We start from the raw sequence: 18,083 nt of genomic DNA, 5'->3' as shown, positions 1-18,083 counted from the left end.
CCACACATTTTTTTACAGATCCGTGTGCCAAATTAATAAAACTCAGGGTAGGTCCTACCCTTGTCAGTTTTTGCAGATCTGTCTTGCCAATTCTAAACAATGGTCACTTACATTCATCCATGTTGCCTTTTGTAACCAGGGGTGCTAGCTTTTAGCTTTATCACCATGTTTGCCAGGGAAAGATAATGAGTTTGAAGGTTTTGAGTGCAGTCAAAATTATATATATATATACAAAAGATAGTCAGCACCCCACACAATCTTTTCAAGTAAAGTAAAGTTTTATTCACCCATAAAGATGTGACGTTTCAGCCCCCTCATGGGCCTTTCTCAAGCTTGAGAAAGGCCCATGATGGGGGCTGAAACGTTGCATCTTTATGGATGAATAAAACGTTTTTTCACTTTTTTTCACTTTGAAATCCGTGAGCTTTTCTATTGACGCAAGACAGGGATCCTCAAAACACGAACCACAGACCAATGAATAGAATGGCCAAAACTGATCCGCAAAAGCAGACAGGAATAAGATCTGTTGTATAATTTGCGGAACGGACACACGGATCCGCAAAAAAACTAGTCAGTGTGCTAACCGTTAAAAAAAAGGATAGCACACTGAAGAATTTGATCGAAGTGTGCATAAGCCCTTAACATTTTCCCCAATGTATTTTCTTGTAACATTACTATAAATCTTATAAATCTATTTTTAGTTACAGTATTTCCATTATACAGTGATTGGATTCCTGTGTGCAGATTTTATCAGTAAATTCAGTGAGTAAACATTATAGTAGGAGGGGGGGGTAATGGGGGGGGGGGGGAGAAGTTTGATAAGTGAAGAAAGAAGCATTTTTCTGTAATAAGATATATTACAAAGTATTCACTTGTAGTATTGATTTATGGGGAAAAATGTAAAAGTTTAGTTAGGCTACATTCACACAATGTTTTCAGAACAATGAGGTTCTGTTGGTATTCGCACGTCCTTTCTTCAACAGGCCGTAAAAACTGGTTGTCAAAAAATAGAATGTGTTATATTTTTATCAGTGTTCACAGCCCGACGGCCCCCCATAGAAGTCAATGGATCAGTATTTAATGGCCCTTTTTCAGAAATCAATCCTTGTGATGGCCGTTAAAAACTGATCCTCACTTGTGATGGCAGTTAAAAAGAGGACTCCCCGGGCACAGTACTACTTTAAGCATTGTGCCTGGGGAAACCCTTGACACCACTGTCCATATATGGACAGTAATGTCAGGGCTTTCAACTATGGAGTTCCCGGCCAGAGCATTGCAAGCTCTCTGGCCGGGGACTGCTGTCTTGGGAAAGCCTTGATGTCACTGTCCATATATGGACAGTATGCAGACTAGAACAAGAGGCAGAGGCAGCACTCCAAGTTGAAAATATCAAATAGATGGATTTATTCTCTCATATGTGCAATAAAGTAGTGCAACATTTCAGCTGCTCAATGCAGCCTGTTATGAAAATACAAGTTACATTTTCCAAAGGCTGCTGGAGTCTTCCGGGAGAGAGCGTGCACGTAAAACTGCTGTAATGTCAGAATAGGGAGACAGACAGGGGAGCCCTAATCTACCCGCCACTCAGTCCCTGACTACTTGCACAGCCCGTCCTAGGCGACGGCGTACAACTGGGCGACGGTCCCTATGCTCAATAAGTGCACGACAGACAAACAAGATAAGGGAACACAAAAGCAAAGGAATGTGGGGCAGTTGCCCACGGCAACACCTTGAGCAACAGAGTAGTGGACGAGCCGAGTCAAACCAAGGAGTGTACGTGGTAACAAATGCAGAGCAGGAGAATAGTCAGTCAAGCCAGGGTCAATATGAAGCAGAGGTCAATAGTAACAGCAGGAACAGCAGAGCCAGGAAACGGAAGAATCACAGGCAAAGGACAAGCAGCAAATGAAGGTATAAGTGGACCAAGGGCGGGAGCTAGAACCGTCTGGCCAGGCTGCGATAGGCTCTCCAACTCCTCAGCCTACTAGCCTGAGTGGTAGCAGATCAAGTCACTCTAGCAGACCTAGGAACAGATGCAGGCTGATTAACCACGGGCGTCGACACAGAAGCTGTGTCAGGCAAATCCTTCACAACTGCAACCTCAAATCTGTAACCACTCTGATTGACAGAATCTAAGGCTACTCAAAGGTATTCGCCAGAGCCAACCGCAAGGTGGGATGGTCTTTGCTGCTTAGAACTTAGGTTGGCTTAGCAGTTTATTGTGTTGGATTAGAGGTGCAATGCAGGCAAACCTGAGATGGAAACCAGACAGCCAAAGGGTTAATTGAAAGTCCAAAACTAGAGCAACTGGTAATCAGGCAAAGCAAAGGTCAGAACCAGCCGGGACCAGATAATCAGAATCGGTAAGCAGAGGGTAAACGAGAGACAAGCTGAGGTCAGTATTCGCGAGGTCCAGAAGTGCAGGAAATGTCAGGAGCTTGAGCAGAACACCAGAAGACAGGAGAATCACAATTAGGGGAGAGTTGGAAGAAGGTGGGATTAAATACTAATCTACACCTGAGAGGCAGAAGGACAGACAAAAGAGATAGGCTCAAGGTAAAACAGACACGCCCAGAAGCCAGAACCATAGTCATGGTAATCTTAAAGGAACAGGCGTTTCCTAACACAGCCTTTGTCAAGCAGTTGCATTGTGTCAAGGCTGCATTGAGCAGCTGAAATGTTGCACTACTTTATTGCACATATGGGAGAATAAATGCATCTATTTGATATTTTCAACTTGGAGTGCTGGCTCTTCCTCTTATTCCTGTCTGCATACTGTGGGATCTTGAAGTCGGATTCCTGGAGGCCCGTACCCGTTTGCCCTGGAGGCTTGACTGTTCTGTTGTGCTGCCCATACCTTTAACCTTTGCATAAATGGGCAGTGACGTCAGTGGCTCCTCCAGGAGCAGAATCACCGGCCAGAGCGTTGCCGAAGATCTGGCCGGGAATACCGCTCCTGGAGGAGCACCTGACGTCACTTTCCATATATAGACAGGGACGTCAGGGGCCGGCACTCTGGCCGGGGATTCAGCTCCTGGAGGGAGCCCCTGTCCAGGAACAGAATCCAGGAGCCAGAGTGGTGCCGACGCTGTGGCCGGAGATACCGCTCCTTAATATAGAGCATTAGACATTAATCATATGTGGACAGGGATGTCAGGGGCTCCTCCAGGAGTGGAATACACGGCCAGAGCGTTGCCGACTAGAGGTAGCACTAGACGTCACCGTCCATATATGGACAGTGACGTCAGGGATTTGTCCAGGAGCGGAATCCCAGGCCAGAGCATTGCTGAGGGATTCCATTCCTACAGGGAGCCCTTGACATCACTGTCCATATATGTATAGTAATGTCTGAGCTTTTAACTATGTAGTCCCTGACCAGAGCATTGCAAGCTCTCTGGCCGATAACTCGTGTCTTGGGATAAGCCTTAATGTCACTGTCTATATATGGACAGTGACATCAGTAGCTCCTCCAGGAGCGGAAATCCCCGGCCGGAGCGTTGCCGATGCTCTGGCCAGGGATATCGCTCCTGGAGGAGCCCCTGGCGTCACTGTCCATATATAGACAGTGACATTAAGGCTTATCCCAAGACAGGAGTTCTCGGCCAGAGAGCTTGCAATGCTCTGGTCAGGGACTACATAGTTAAAAGCTATGTACCTCCAGGAGCGGAATTCCCAGCCAAAGCATTGCTGATGCTCTGGCGGGGAATTCCTCCCCCTCCATGATCGAAATCCCTGGCCAAAGTGTAGCCGACGTTCTGGCCGGGGATTCTGCTCCTGGAGTGAGCTCCTGACATCACTGTCAATATAAGCAAAGATGGCAATGCTCTGGCTACGGTTTCCTCTCCTAGAGGGATCCCCAATGGCGCTATCTACCGGGTGGGATGTGCATGGCTAGCTACAGGGTGGGGTGTGTGAGGTGCTATAACACAGGGTGGGTGGTGCTATCTTCAGTGGGGTGTGGCGCTATCTACAGGGGGTGTGTGGTGTTATCTTCAAGGGATGTGTGCCACTATCTACATGGCCACTGTGGCCCTATATAGACATTATCTTCAGGGGACACTTGCATTATCTACATGGGCACATTGTGTGGCACTGTCTATATGGGCACTATGACACTATCCATGTGGACACTATGGCACTTTATTTGGCACTTTATATGTGGGCACTGTGGCACTATGTGGGCACTGTAACACTATCTACAGTGGGCACTGTGGTACTATGTGGGCACTGGCAGGCAATGTCTACAGGGGAATTGCAGAACTATCTACATGGGCACTGTGTTGTGTTCAGGGGGTTAGGACAAACCAAAAATCCCTTTTTTTAACGGCCATGAAAAACTGATAGCAAACGGATGACAAACGAGCATTAAAAGCGGTCAGACAGACTAGAAATTGATGAAAATTTGGAGACACACTGATGCAAAATGGCCATAAAAACTTACAGTTGATCAGTTTTTAATGACCCCTTTCACTGTCCTGTGAATATAGCCACTTTTTAAATCTCAAATTTTGTCCCCCTCCCCAGTTGTGCCAGGGGACACCCACAAAGTCGTATGGGAATGCTCATTTGAATGCAAATTTAATGTACAACTCTATTCATTTTTCAGTCCGGTTCAGGAAACATCTCCACGAAAATCATGACTGCTGGCAAGTGTTTATCTGTAAGTTTTTGTAATATATGCGTACAGTAAAAAAATTGTGTAGTACCGTGTTAGTCAGAAACAATATGCAAAAAAGACAAAAGTTTTGTCGGTATGATCATACCTACAATACTTTTGTCTTTTTTGACACAAAAGTATTTAACATGGAATATAGGGGGAAATTGAGAAGAAAGAACTAACTGTAATACTCAGACATTGCCCTGAATAAATTCAAACTCAGGACACCGGTGCTGTAAGGCAACAATGCTAACCAGTGATTCATAGTGCATTACTATACAGTTATTACAAATAATCGTAGTAACTATATAATTTAGCTGGGCTAGAATGAATGCTGTCAATGAAAATTGATGTTGGTTGAGATGAGCAACATGGGGCTCACTAACTGTTTTAGGATTGTCAGAGGATTGTTCCACAAAAGCTAAAGCTACAGGTTCCCTACAGAGTATATGGTTGGACATTCTTTAGGTGAAAGTTAAAATGAATCCGTTCCCTTTTCATGAGGTTTAAACTCCATCTGTTGCTGAAAGCTTCGGCTTGTCTTCACTCTATGAACAGATAGCTAATTTGCATTTGACTGCTGGCCTAATATTAGTACAAATGAAAAGACACTGTCCTGTATTCATTCATAGCCAAATTGGGACGCCACTGTGCCTTTAACAATAACTCGTTTTATGGTTAAATGCCCTAAAACATTGTTCATTCAAGTCTTTTCTACACAAGTCTGTTCATTAGTGACCGAAACAAAGGGAACCAAAGTAGAGAGACAAGAAACAAGTAAATAAACAAAACCAGTTATTAAACCTGTAGAGCCTGCAGTATGTTTGTGTTTGTCTTGTAATTAAATATGCCAGTTCTTATAATGCTGCGATGTGTTCACTCAATTTCATGTTTTTTAGATTTTATGTCTAATTGTATTTCTTCTGTTCTGTGAATGTGATGAAATGTTATAGATATTCATTTTTGTGCATATCTTCCCTGTTCAAGATTTCATAGACTACACCCAATTTAATAATTACTGTACCTCTGGTTTTATTTGACGGGGTACTGAAGGCGGACGCCCACCAATTGGCAGAATGAAGGGGCCCCAGTAATCTACTGTCCCTTTAGCTATTAGCCTACATGCCTATTGACCGCCAAGCTAAATATTGATGGTGCTCCTATATGCTGCTCCAGGGGCGCAACTAGGAAAGACTGGGACCCATAGCAAACTTTTGACTGGGGCCCCCCCCTCCCCTAGGTGTCACACAACCCCCCCCTTGTAGATAGTGCCTTTTTTACAGCCCCCCTGTAGATAACGCCATACAGCCCCCCCGTAGATAGCGCCACACACAGCCCCCATGTAGATAGCGCCATACAGCCCCCCTGTAGATAACGCCGTACAGCCCCCTTTGTAGATATCTACAAAGGGGGCTGTATGGCGCTATCTACAGAGGGGGCTGTATGGCGTTATCTACAGGGGGGACTGTATGACACTATCTACAGGGGGGCTGTATGGCGTTATCTACAGAGGGGGCTGTATGGCATTATCTACAGGGGGGACTGTATGGCGCTATCTACAGGGGGGCTATATGGCGCTTTATACAGGGGGGCTGTATGGCGCGATCTACAGAGGGTCTGTATGGCGTTATCTACAGAGGGTCTGTATGGCGCTATCTACAGGGGGGCTGTATAGCGTTATCTACAGAGGGTCTCTATGGCGTTATCTACAGAGGGGGCTGTATGGCGCTATCTACAGGGGGCTGTATGGCATTCCCTACAGGGGGGGCGTATTGCGTTCCCTACAGGGGGGGACTGTATGGCGTTATCTACAGGGGGGCTGTATGGCGTTATCTACAGAGGGGACTGTATGTCGCTATCTACAGAGGGGGCTGTATGGCGTTATCTACAGGGGGGGCTGCATGGCGTTCCCTATAGGGGGTATGTATGGCGTTCCCTACAGGGGGGGGGGCTGTATGCCGTTCCCTACAGGGGGGGCTGTATGGCGTTATCTACAGGGGGGACTGTATGGCGTTATCTACAGGGGGTCTGTATGGCGTTCCCTACAGGGGGGGGGTCTGTAGGGAACGCCATACAGCCCCCCTGTAGGGAACGCCATACAGCCCCCTGTAGGGAACGCCATACAGCCCCCCCCCGTAGGGAACGCCATACAGCGTCCCCAACCCACCAAAAAAATGCAACCTACAGTGTGAAAAGACAAAAGACATGTATCCCCTCTCCACAGGATAGGGGATACATGTGTGATCGCTGGCAGCGATAGGGAGAACGGGGGACCGAAAGTCCCCCCAAGTTCTCCATGGCTAACCTCTGAGTTCCGGCGTCTGCGCAACTCAATAGAAATGAAATGAGCTTTGTTCACGCATGCGCACAAGCGCGACCGGCGCTCCATTCATTTCTACGGAGCTGCCGACACAGACCCCGGAAGTCCGAGGTTTGTGATGGAGAACTTCAGGGGACTTTCAGTCCCCCGTTCTCCCTATCAATGAAAGCGATCACACATGTATCCCCTATCCTGTGGATAGGGGATACATGTCTTTTGTTTAATGGCAGAGCGGGGAGATACCTCCCTGCTCTGCCGTAGTGATCAGTGGCGTCGCGCTGTAGCAGCCATAGCGGCTGCTAGCGGAGCCTCCGGCCATGGTGGGGGCCCGTGCCGGTGGGTGACACGGGCCCCCTCATGCCGCGGACCCCGTAGCAGTCGCTACGGCTGCTACGGCGGTAGTTACGCCACTGTGCTGCTCCTATATGCTGCTCCTATTTGGGTATAAATTGCATATTTTCTGAGCGCACACATACTACATTCCCATTTAGCGTTCTAGAGGTCTGTGTTGGTCAAAGCTTGCAGACCTATCAGCATTTTCCTTCTTTTTTCACCTTTACTGGTCACCCATCCTTTTCTTTCTTGGTTACCTATACTGTAATAGATGTTGGGTAACAACCACTATTGGCAGTCATTGCATTACTATTTATTACTGCGGAATGTAGGTCTGCATATGCCACTGAGTTTCAATGGAAAGCTGGGTTAAAATCCCCTGGTACTGGGCATGACCACACGTGGCGGATTTCCTCCGCAACTGTCCGCATCAATGCCGCACAGAATCTGCGTTGCAGATTCTGCTGCGGATCTGCACAAAATGTGCAGTAAATTGATGCGGACTAGCTGCTGCGGACTGCGGTAAAAGTACTTCCCTTCTCCCTATCAGTGCAGGATAGAGAGAAGGGACAGCACTTTCCCTTGTGAAAGTCAAAGAAATTCATACTTACCGCCCGTTGTCTTGGTGACGCGTCCCTCCTTCGGCATCCAGCCCGATCTCCCTGGATGACGCGGCAGTCCATGTGACCGCTGCAGCCTGTTATTAGCCTGTGATTGGCTGCAGCCGTCACTTAGACTGAAACGTCATCCTGGGAGGCCGGACTGGAGACAGAAGCAGGGAGTTCTCGGTAAGTATGAACTTCTATTTTTTTACAGGTTGCTGTATATTGGGATCGGTAGTCACTGTCCCGGGTGCAGAAACAGTTACTGCCGATCGCTTAACTCTTTCAGCACCCTGGACAGTGACTATTTACAGACGTCTCCTAGCAACGCTCCCGTCATTCCGGGAGCCCCATTGACTTCCTCAGTCTGGCTGTAGACCTAGAAATACATAGGTCCAGCCAGAATGAAGAAATGTCAAGTTAAAAAAGCAAGACGGATCCGCAGCACACATAACATGTGCATGACAGCTGCGGACTTCATTGCGGAAATTAGAATCTCCATTGAAGTCAATGGAGAAATTCCGCCATGAGTCCGCCACTGCTCCGCAACAGACAGAGCATGCTGCGGACACCAAATTCCGCTCCGCAGCCTATGCTCCGCAGCGGAATTTTACGCCTCGTCTAAACGAACACTGCTAAATTAAAGTGTAAGTCAATGGACAAACGGTTCCGCTGCGGATTAACGCTGCGGAGTGTCCGCAGCGGAATTTAAGTGAAATTCCGCCACGTGTGAACCCAGCCTAAAGGCTGCTATTAATTGTTGTCATTCAGCTTTTGAAACATTGTAGAAGGCCAAGATTATCGCATGCATTAGTTATAAAATTAAACTGTTTATCCATTTTAGCTATCTTCTGACATTTTTATACATTGTAGCCAGAGGCGTTGCTTGGAGCTCCGAGGCCCCAATGGAAAATCTATAACAGGGTCCCTACCTACCATATATCATTTATAATACTGGTGTCTTCTTATGTGGCTGGGGGGCTTTTGGGCCCCCTCAGGCTTCAGCGCCCAGGTGCAACTGCTACCTCTGCACCCCTAAGGCCATGTTCAGACGTGGCTGAATTTTTTCGCTGCAAATGTTGGTGCATATTCGGGGCAATTACGCAACGAATCTTCACCAACATTTGCATATTTGACAGGTAATTCAGACGTTGCAGATATCACAGCGGACTTGCCACAGATTTCAGTTTTTGCATTGCAAAGGCTGAAATCCGCAGTGAAATTGCGCTGCTTCTACGCAATGTAATGTGCCTGTTGCGGAGGGGAAATTCTGCACCGCAGCCTAATTTCCGCACCGTTATTTTCTGCAACGTCTGAACTAAGCTTCCTAAAAATGTATAGAAAGAAATGAAAAAAAAACGGCTGCTGCAGAATTCCACTGCGCACTGTCCGCAGCGGAATTCATCAGAAATTCCGCCACGTCTGAATGTGCCCTAATAGCTATGCCCCTGCATTGCAGTTAAGTTTCATATAGTCCCCTTTGGACAAGTACACCAGACAGAGCAGTAGGACAGGGGAAAAGGAGGAAGGAGGGAGAATGTAACTCTATAACAATACAGAGTTATATGCCATTCAGGGTCTATTGAAAGCTGAGTGACAATCTCTAATGGCCTTGTAATGGGGCATTAGTGGTTGTCACCTTTGTAAATGTATAATCTGCTATATCAAGTTTAACTCAGACACAGCTGAATACAATATTAAAAGACTTCACACAAGAGAACAACTCAGGAACTTATACTTTCAAGTAACATTATGATTGCTCTTTAATAATAGTACTGAAGCAGTGAGGTCAAGCATTACTTCCGCCCCCTCGACTTTCTTATCGTTTTTAAATCTGTAAAAACCGTGGAGGTTGAGGTCCATTATTGTCTGCCTGGCATAGATTTCAGAGGCAAACAGGTAGTAAAAATTTTATTCTGCACCAGCTATTTCCCTCCATATGGACTCTGGTTATAGATTTTTCCCACAGATAAAATTTCTGTTTAAAATTATGAAGAGACAGAAAGATGAGACAATAAACCCTTTTATATGCCGTTCTGTGAGCTGGATGGGGCATGTTTCTTGTTCTTTAAAATGTAAGTTTGTGTTCAGGTTCCTGGTTTGACAGTTATTGGATACATATGTCAGCATGTTTATAGAGGACAAGGTTTTATGGACACTTGTTAGAAGTGTATGAGGTTATGTTATCAAGATGGGATTTGCACTGCTGTAATGTGCACTGGACTTGTGTGAACCAACTTACTGCCTGGACAGGTGATTGGTCTTATTTTGTACTGTCACCTCGTGGCTTAGCACTAGCCAACGTACATGCCAGTCACTAAAGAAATACAACAGTATATTTAAAGTGGGCATATCAGCTCTCCTGACGTCTCTTTTTTTTCCGAAAATAGTTGCATTCCCCATGAAATAACAATGCTTTCCTTGGAACACTGCATTGTGCCGTTCCTCTGTTATTCCTCCTGGAAATGTATGTTAAATTGACAACTGGTTGTTACCATTGCCCTTTTCTATACAGTGACACTGTCAGCACTGATTGGACAATGTCAGTGTCTATATGGACACGCTCCATTGACAAGGGGAATGGTAAAACACAGTTGTCAATTTGTGGATACAATTTAAGGAGAAATAACAGAGGAATGGCACAACGTAGAGTTCTAAGAACAGATGCAGCAGAGATTTTTTTTTAATGGTGATTGCAAGTATTTACTAAAATTGTCATGTCAGGAGAGCTGACGGGTTTTCTTGAATGTCTATATATTAGTAAATCAGATGTAAGAGCAGCAGATACAATTTGATAAATCTGTGTTTTTTTCTTGCAGAGATACCCCTTTTTCTATTCAGTTGTGGCTGCCATTTTTTTTGTAAAAGTAACAACAAGGAAATGCAGTCATGTTAGCTGGCAATTTTGTAAAACTTTCATTGTTAGGCCCTATTCAAAAAGCACGTTTCTGGCCATACGTACTCGCTAACGTACACGCTAAATGGGACCATAGGGCTTCATTGAAGTAGCTGACTGAGAGCAAACATTTTTTCACGTTTCCAAGTCCATGAGAAAAACGGAAGTGCTTAGTTGTTTTCCATAACGTCCTATAGATTTCAATGAACAATGACTAGTTCTCACCTTCCTTTTTACCTTGGTTTTAGGTGAGCCACTGGGACTGGGACACATCACAGGGAACTCCATTGGTCAGACATTTATGGCATAACGTATAGATAATATTACTCATTGTAATAACTCTTTAACTGGTTAACTGGAAGTGTATGCTCGTCATGAGCGGCAAGCCGTGGCTGCATTATGATGAGCATACTCGTCATGCTAATCACACGGGCACAGCAAGTGTGCCCTTGCGATCAAGAGCATGGTATCAGCTGTAATACTCAGCCGTAGCCCCTCTCTAATGGTGGACATCAGAGAGACCTTTAATCTCAGCTGTTAACCCCTTGAATTATGCGACCAAAGCTGATCACGGCATTCAAATAGAAAGGGAGAGGGGGAACCCCCTTTGATCGTGTCACAAGGAATCTCTGTGACATGATTGAGGAATATACCTTCTATGGTCAGACAGCTCAGGGTCCATTGAAGCATCCCAAATCTGTCTGACCATATTTCCTGTAGTTAGGCATACCTAAATATGCCCTAACTACTGTCTGTGTACCATTATTACACAGGCTAAGGTACTGGCATATACACTCCTCAACGTTGAAATTGCAACACCAAGAAGGAAAAGTTTTGGAATTGCGGAAATCACAGTATCGCTAGACCTGTTGATGATATGCAAATGATAAAAAATGGAAACAAACATCTTGATTTATTCGGTATCGAGTATATGCGCCATATGCAGAAATACATGCACTTACATGCCTTGGCATGCAATCAATGAGGTTATTAATGATTGTCTGTATACTACCACTATATTTAGCTCCATCTGCCCTTCTCCTGCTCCTAAATGTGAGTGGGTAGGGCAGAAGGAGCCAAAGAGAGAATGACATGGTGGCAGCGGCAATCAGAGTGAGGTCGGGGCGTGCTGTGACGGGAGTGGTCCAGTCACCTGACCTCACTGACGTGAGGTCAGGTGACTGGACTGTGCTAGCCCGGGAGTGGACCAGTCTGGTTACCTGACCTGAGTCACCTGACCTCACGTCACTGACTCAGGTCAGGTGACCGGACTGGTCCACTCTTGGGCCGACAAGCACTCAGACCACCGCCGCCACTCTTGGCTCCGTCCGCCCTTCTCCTGCTCCTAAGTGAGTAGGGCGGATGGAGCCAAGTACAGAATGACGCGTGGTCTGAGTGAGGACAGGCCAGATTAAATGATCTTGCGGCCCTTATACGACCCATGGGCCAGACGTTCCCCACCCCTGCTTTAGAGAAATGGCTGTACCACTGGTTCCACGGCTAAATCAATATATCGCTAAGCTGTTAGTGTACCTGAAATGAAGACTAAAGGGGTCTGTACCTGAAATGAAGACTAGAGGGGTCTGGACATTATGCGACCCCACACCATAATCCCGGGAATAGGACCGGTGTGACATTCCCTTGTGAAGGTCTCATCATAGCTCAGCCCGCGTGGTCTTCAGACCAATCTCCGACTATCATTGTATCTGATACAAAAGCGGAACTCATCGCTGAAGAGGATAAACCTCCATTCCAGTCTCCATTGCTGTCTTGCTGTGCACCATCATAGCCTTTGAAATCAGTGGCGTGTGGTCAATGGAACACCTGTAGCTGGACATTTGTCTCGTAGACCAATGTCATGCAAACACCTTCTGATGGTTTGTGTCTACACTGGTTGCCGCCCTAGGCATGGGATGTGAAGTCCAATTTCACTTGCAGTACAGAATCGGTCACTACCTGCCATTCTTCCAATCAGACGAACCATCCGTGCAGAGCTTCTCCTCCGCGCAACCTCTTGCTGTTGTTCTTCCAACCTCTGGGATACGCAGCGTTGAACAATGCTGACATTTCAACTTAGGTGCGTAGCGATCGGCCTGAGTGATAAACTGTTGACGCAACAGCTGAGCCAAAATATATTAGACTGAAATTTGTAATGGGTATGTCAACCGATAGGTCCTCTAGTGATTTATCCAGTTTCAAATCATAGGTAATCGATATATCTCTGAGAGAAAAGATGACACAGGCGACCATGCTTTATATGCTCAAAATCCTTCTTGAAAAATCCTTGAACCAAGGTCAAAGATAACTTACAAACTTGTCTTAAGGCTGTGCTCACACGTGGCGGAATTTCACTAAAATTCCGCTGCGGACACTCCGCAGCGTTAATCCGCAGCGGAGCCGTTTGTCCATTGACTTTCACTTTAATTTAGCAGTGTTCGTTTAGACGATGCGTACAATTCCGCTGCGGAGCATAGGCTGCGGAGCGGAATTTGGTGTCCGCAGCATGCTCTGTCTGTTGCGGAGCAGTGGCGGACTCATGGCGGAATTTCTCCATTGACTTCAATGGAGATTCTAATTTCCGCAATGAAGTCCGCAGCTGTCATGCACATGTTATGTGTGCTGCGGATGCATCTTGCTTTTTTAACTTGACATTTCTTCATTCTGGCTGGACCTATGTATTTCTAGGTCTACAGCCAGACTGAGGAAGTCAATGGGGCTCCCGTAATGACGGGAGCGTTGCTAGGAGACGTCTGTAAATAGTCACTGTCCAGGGTGCTGAAAGAGTTAAGCGATCGGCAGTAACTGTTTCTGCACCCGGGACAGTGACTACCGATCACAATATAGAGCAACCTGTCAAAAAAATATAAGTTCATACTTACCGAGAACTCCCTGCTTCTGTCTCCAGTCCGGCCTCCCAGGATGACGTTTCAGTCTAAGTGACGGCTGCAGCCAATCACAGGCCAAGCACAGGCTGCAGCGGTCACATGGACTGGCACGTCATCCAGGGAGGTCGGGCTGGATGCCGAAAGAGGGACGTGTCACCAAGACAACGGCCGGTAAGTATGAAAATCGTTTACTTTCACTAGGGAAAGTGCTGTCCCTTCTCTCTATCCTGCACTGATAGGGAGAAGGGAAGCACTTTTCCCGCAGTCCGCAGCAGCTAGTCCGCATAAATTTTCTGCACATTTTGTGCAGATCCGCAGCAGAATCTGCAACGCAGATTCTGTGCGGCATTGATGCGGACAGTTGCGGAGGAAATCCGCCACGTGTGGTCATGCCCTAAAGGAGCAATGACTTTCTTATTCACTACAAAAGAAACAAGATGACGACTCCAGACAAGATGTCCGCTGCACAAAACAAAATCATTTAAACATTATTTTAATCACTTTCGCATAAGCCAAGGTCTCTAATTTCAAGGATTCTGTCCCTCTCAGTTTGCGACAAGTGGTGATAACTGGCATGTCGACTAAAAGGAGGAATCGAACAATCATCCCACACCACATGATCCGATTTTTAAGGTTTCATGTGGCTAAAAACATTGCTTTCAATCTGGCTTTTATGCCCTTCCCACATGCCACACATTAGAGCTGGGGTGCTTGAAAATGTGATCATTTGCAGATCTTAGCGACACCTGCTACTTCCTTGATATGTATAACCTAATAACTTACCCATCCTGGTGTTGCAATTTCAATGTTGTGGAGTGTACATATATGCTAGTACATTACAGTTCAAAAATATAAATCAAAATTAAAAACCCCCTATCAGGTTAAAAAAAAAAAAAAAAAATGTTACATTTTAAAAATCTGTAAAAGAATACAGACAAATGCACACTTTTTATATTAAATAATCTTTATTAAATATAAGTCCCAAAACATAAAATAATATATACATATTTGGTATCGTCACAACTGTAATAACCTGCACAACAAGTTTATGGCATCATTTATGATGATCAATGTATGTTTCTGGTCCTCAAAGCCAATATTGGCCCTGTCATTAAAGGGGTTTTGCCATAATCAATATTTTTCACCTATTAACAGAATAGGATAAATATCTAATTGGTGGGGGTCTGACCACTGGGACCCCAAAATGATCCCAAGAAAGGTGCTTGCCTGGCTCTCCCTGTGCCCCCCATATGGATGAACCTGTACTGTGCATGCTCGTCCTGCACTCCATTAAATTTCTACGTGGCTTCCGAGAGCTATATTCAGTAGCGACATAGAAATTGATTGGAGAAGTAGCCAAGGAAGTGCAATACCGCTCTATTCATATTTGGGGCACAGGGAGAGCCAGGTAAGTCTGGTCTTGGGATCGGTGGGGGCCCCAGTGGTTGGACCCCCACCGATCAGATATTTATCACCTATCCTGTAGAAAGGTGATGAATATTGATTATGGGAAAACCCCTTCAAGGAATTAATCATTCTGTAATAAAAAGTTACACCACTTTCTAATATACTTTTTTTTCCAGTTCCTTACAATTTTTTTTACATTTTGAGACTAAAGTCCAAATCTAGTCCTGTAGTTTCTTGAAGGTGGCAATGCAGATAAGAGCAATCAATCTGGTGTCCATGAAATTGGAGAGACTAGTGCTTTCTGCTAGGTCACGTTCACACAAACAGTTTTGATGCAGTTTTTGGTGCAGTTTTTGATTCAGTTTTTTGCTCCAAAGCCAGAAGTGGATCCAAAACAAAGGAAAGGTATGAAGAAAAGACTAATCCCTCTCCTTTCTTTTGTGTCCAGTTCCGACATGGGCTAAAAAAAAACTGCACAAAAAACTGCACCAAAATCTGCATCGAAACGATGTGTGTGATCTTGGTTTTAGGCCTCATTTACACGAGCGTAATATACGCGCGTGCGACGCGCGTGCTTTTCACGCGTGTTGTACGCACCTATATTACTTTATGGGGCAGTGCAGACAATGCGTGAATTTTGCGGAGCGCGAGTGCGTTGCGTAAAACTCACGTCATGTTCTATAATCGTGCATTTTTCGCGCATCACGCACCCAGTGAATTCAATGGGTGCGTGAAAACCACGCATGCCGCACGGAAGCACTTCCGTGCGAACTGCTTGATTCGCGCAAGAGCTGTCAAAAGGATGAATGTAAACAGAAAAGCACCACGTGCTTTTCTGTTTACAAACATCCAAAAAGAGTGTCAAATTAGAGATGAGCGACCCGAACTTTACCGGGTTCGGCCGAACTCGTTTTGACCGAACGAATTTTCCGGTACGCCACGTCAGGAGACAGTCACTGTCCACGGTGCTGAAAGAGTTAAACTGGTTCAGCACCCTGGACAGTGACTTCCAATCACAATATACATGAACGTGTAAAAAAAAAAAGAAGTTCTGACTTACCGCTAACTCCCGGCTTCTTCCTCCAGTCTGACCTCCCGGGATGACAATTCAGTCCAAGTGACAGCTGCAGCCAATCACAGGCCAAGCACAGGCTGCAGCCAATCACAGGCTGCAGCGGTCACATGGACTGCCGCGTCATCCAGGGAGGTGTGGCCGGATGACAAGAGAGGGACGCGTCACCAAGGCAACGGCCGGGAGACCGGACTGGAGGAAGCAGGAAGTTCTTGGTAAGTATGAACGTCTTGTTTTTATTCACAGGTTGCTGTATATTGTGATCGGAATTCACTGTCGAGGGTGCTGAAAGAGTTACTGCCGATCAGTTAACTCTTTCAGCACCCTGGACAGTGACTGACGTCAACTAGCCTCATCTCTATGATGGCGGCTGCGCGAAAATCACGCAGCCGCGCATCATACACTGATGACACACGGAGCTGTCAAGTGCCTTTTGCGCACGCCAAACGCTGCGTTTTTTTGCGTGCGCAAAACGCACACGCTCGTGTAAATGAGGCCTTAACTTGTAAATAATTGTATACATTGGTACATTGTAACAAACCATCAATTGTTAGCAGAACTAGGCAAGTACTTCAGCTTCAGAATGTAAAGGTTTGTCAGGTAATGGAATTGCCATTAAAACTAGCAGCCATTCCACCGTGGAAAAACGGCACCATTTCCTGTGTTTTTTTTTACTGCAGAAAATGGTGCAGATTTTGCAGCGTTTTTTCAATGTTGGGAGATGGTGATTTCTCTGAAAAATGCAGCAATTTAGTCCACTTTCCGCAGCAGGAATTGACATGCTGCGATACGAAAAATACGCACCGCAGCTCAATTTCTGCTCGGATATTTTACGCAGCGTGTGGATAAGATTTGTTGAACCCCCACCCACTTTGCTGCTACTGTATTTTGCTGTGTATCTTTATGTTCACCAAAACATTTATATATGTTTTATCATGCTGTATAATATGATTATTGAGAAATGATAGGTTCAATAAAATGATATATTTGTTAAAAAAAATATTTTTTAAAAAAAAGTTGCACAAAAAGTCATTAATTTAATAGGAAAATTAATATCAGGTGTTTGAGCAAAAAATGGATTTGTGTTACACAACTTTTCTGGCTATTCCTAGTTTATTAACCATTTAGTGCCATAAATTGTGGCTATCCTAGCGATAAGTACACGGAATGGGAATACATGTGAACAGCAGGCTGAGATACTGCGGGTAATTAGAGATTAATTACAATGCCATAGTTTGTATCATGGTTCAGGGTGAGCGTGGGGTCACTGCACATGGCAAACTTGGAGAACTGTGACTGGATGGATGACGCCAGCCCAGAGTGGCTCAGGAAAGTGAAGCGTATAGTAATGTGGAGCCAGTGAGACTGGAGAGTGAACTCACAGCCAGGCCTCTGGCGACAGCAAGGAGACAAAGTTTGTGGGCATTTGGGCACCAAGAAAACTTGTTAATAGTCATTAGCCAAATAGCAGCTGCATTAACTCTATGCAAATCCAATTAACCTTTTACTCTCCGCTTGCAAAAAGAAACATAGATTCTCATTATTAACCATTATGGATCTAGAGCATTTAGACAAAAATTTGTATCTTTTGTTCCTTTGTATAAAATGACTAAGTGACATTTATTTTTATTCTAAAAAAAAAAATACCCAAAAATATAATGGACCGCAAAAACAAAACACCGCTCTTACAAAAAGTTGTGAGTAGTATCAAAAACACCTTTTGTTCAGTGGGGATATAGTTGTTCTGCAGTTGATCTGTTGTATACGGAAGAAGCTGCAATTACATGTGTTATGTGTTGTTATATGTTATGCAGCACATCTAATACCTCATATACCTCTTTGGATCTGATATCTGTTTTGGTAAAAGGCGGTGCATGATCCAAGAGACCAGTGAGCTTTATTGTTTAGTTC

This window comes from Rhinoderma darwinii, chromosome 4 (assembly GCF_050947455.1).
Source record: "Rhinoderma darwinii isolate aRhiDar2 chromosome 4, aRhiDar2.hap1, whole genome shotgun sequence".
Classification (NCBI taxonomy): domain Eukaryota; kingdom Metazoa; phylum Chordata; class Amphibia; order Anura; family Rhinodermatidae; genus Rhinoderma; species Rhinoderma darwinii.
This window is presented reverse-complemented; position numbering follows the sequence as displayed.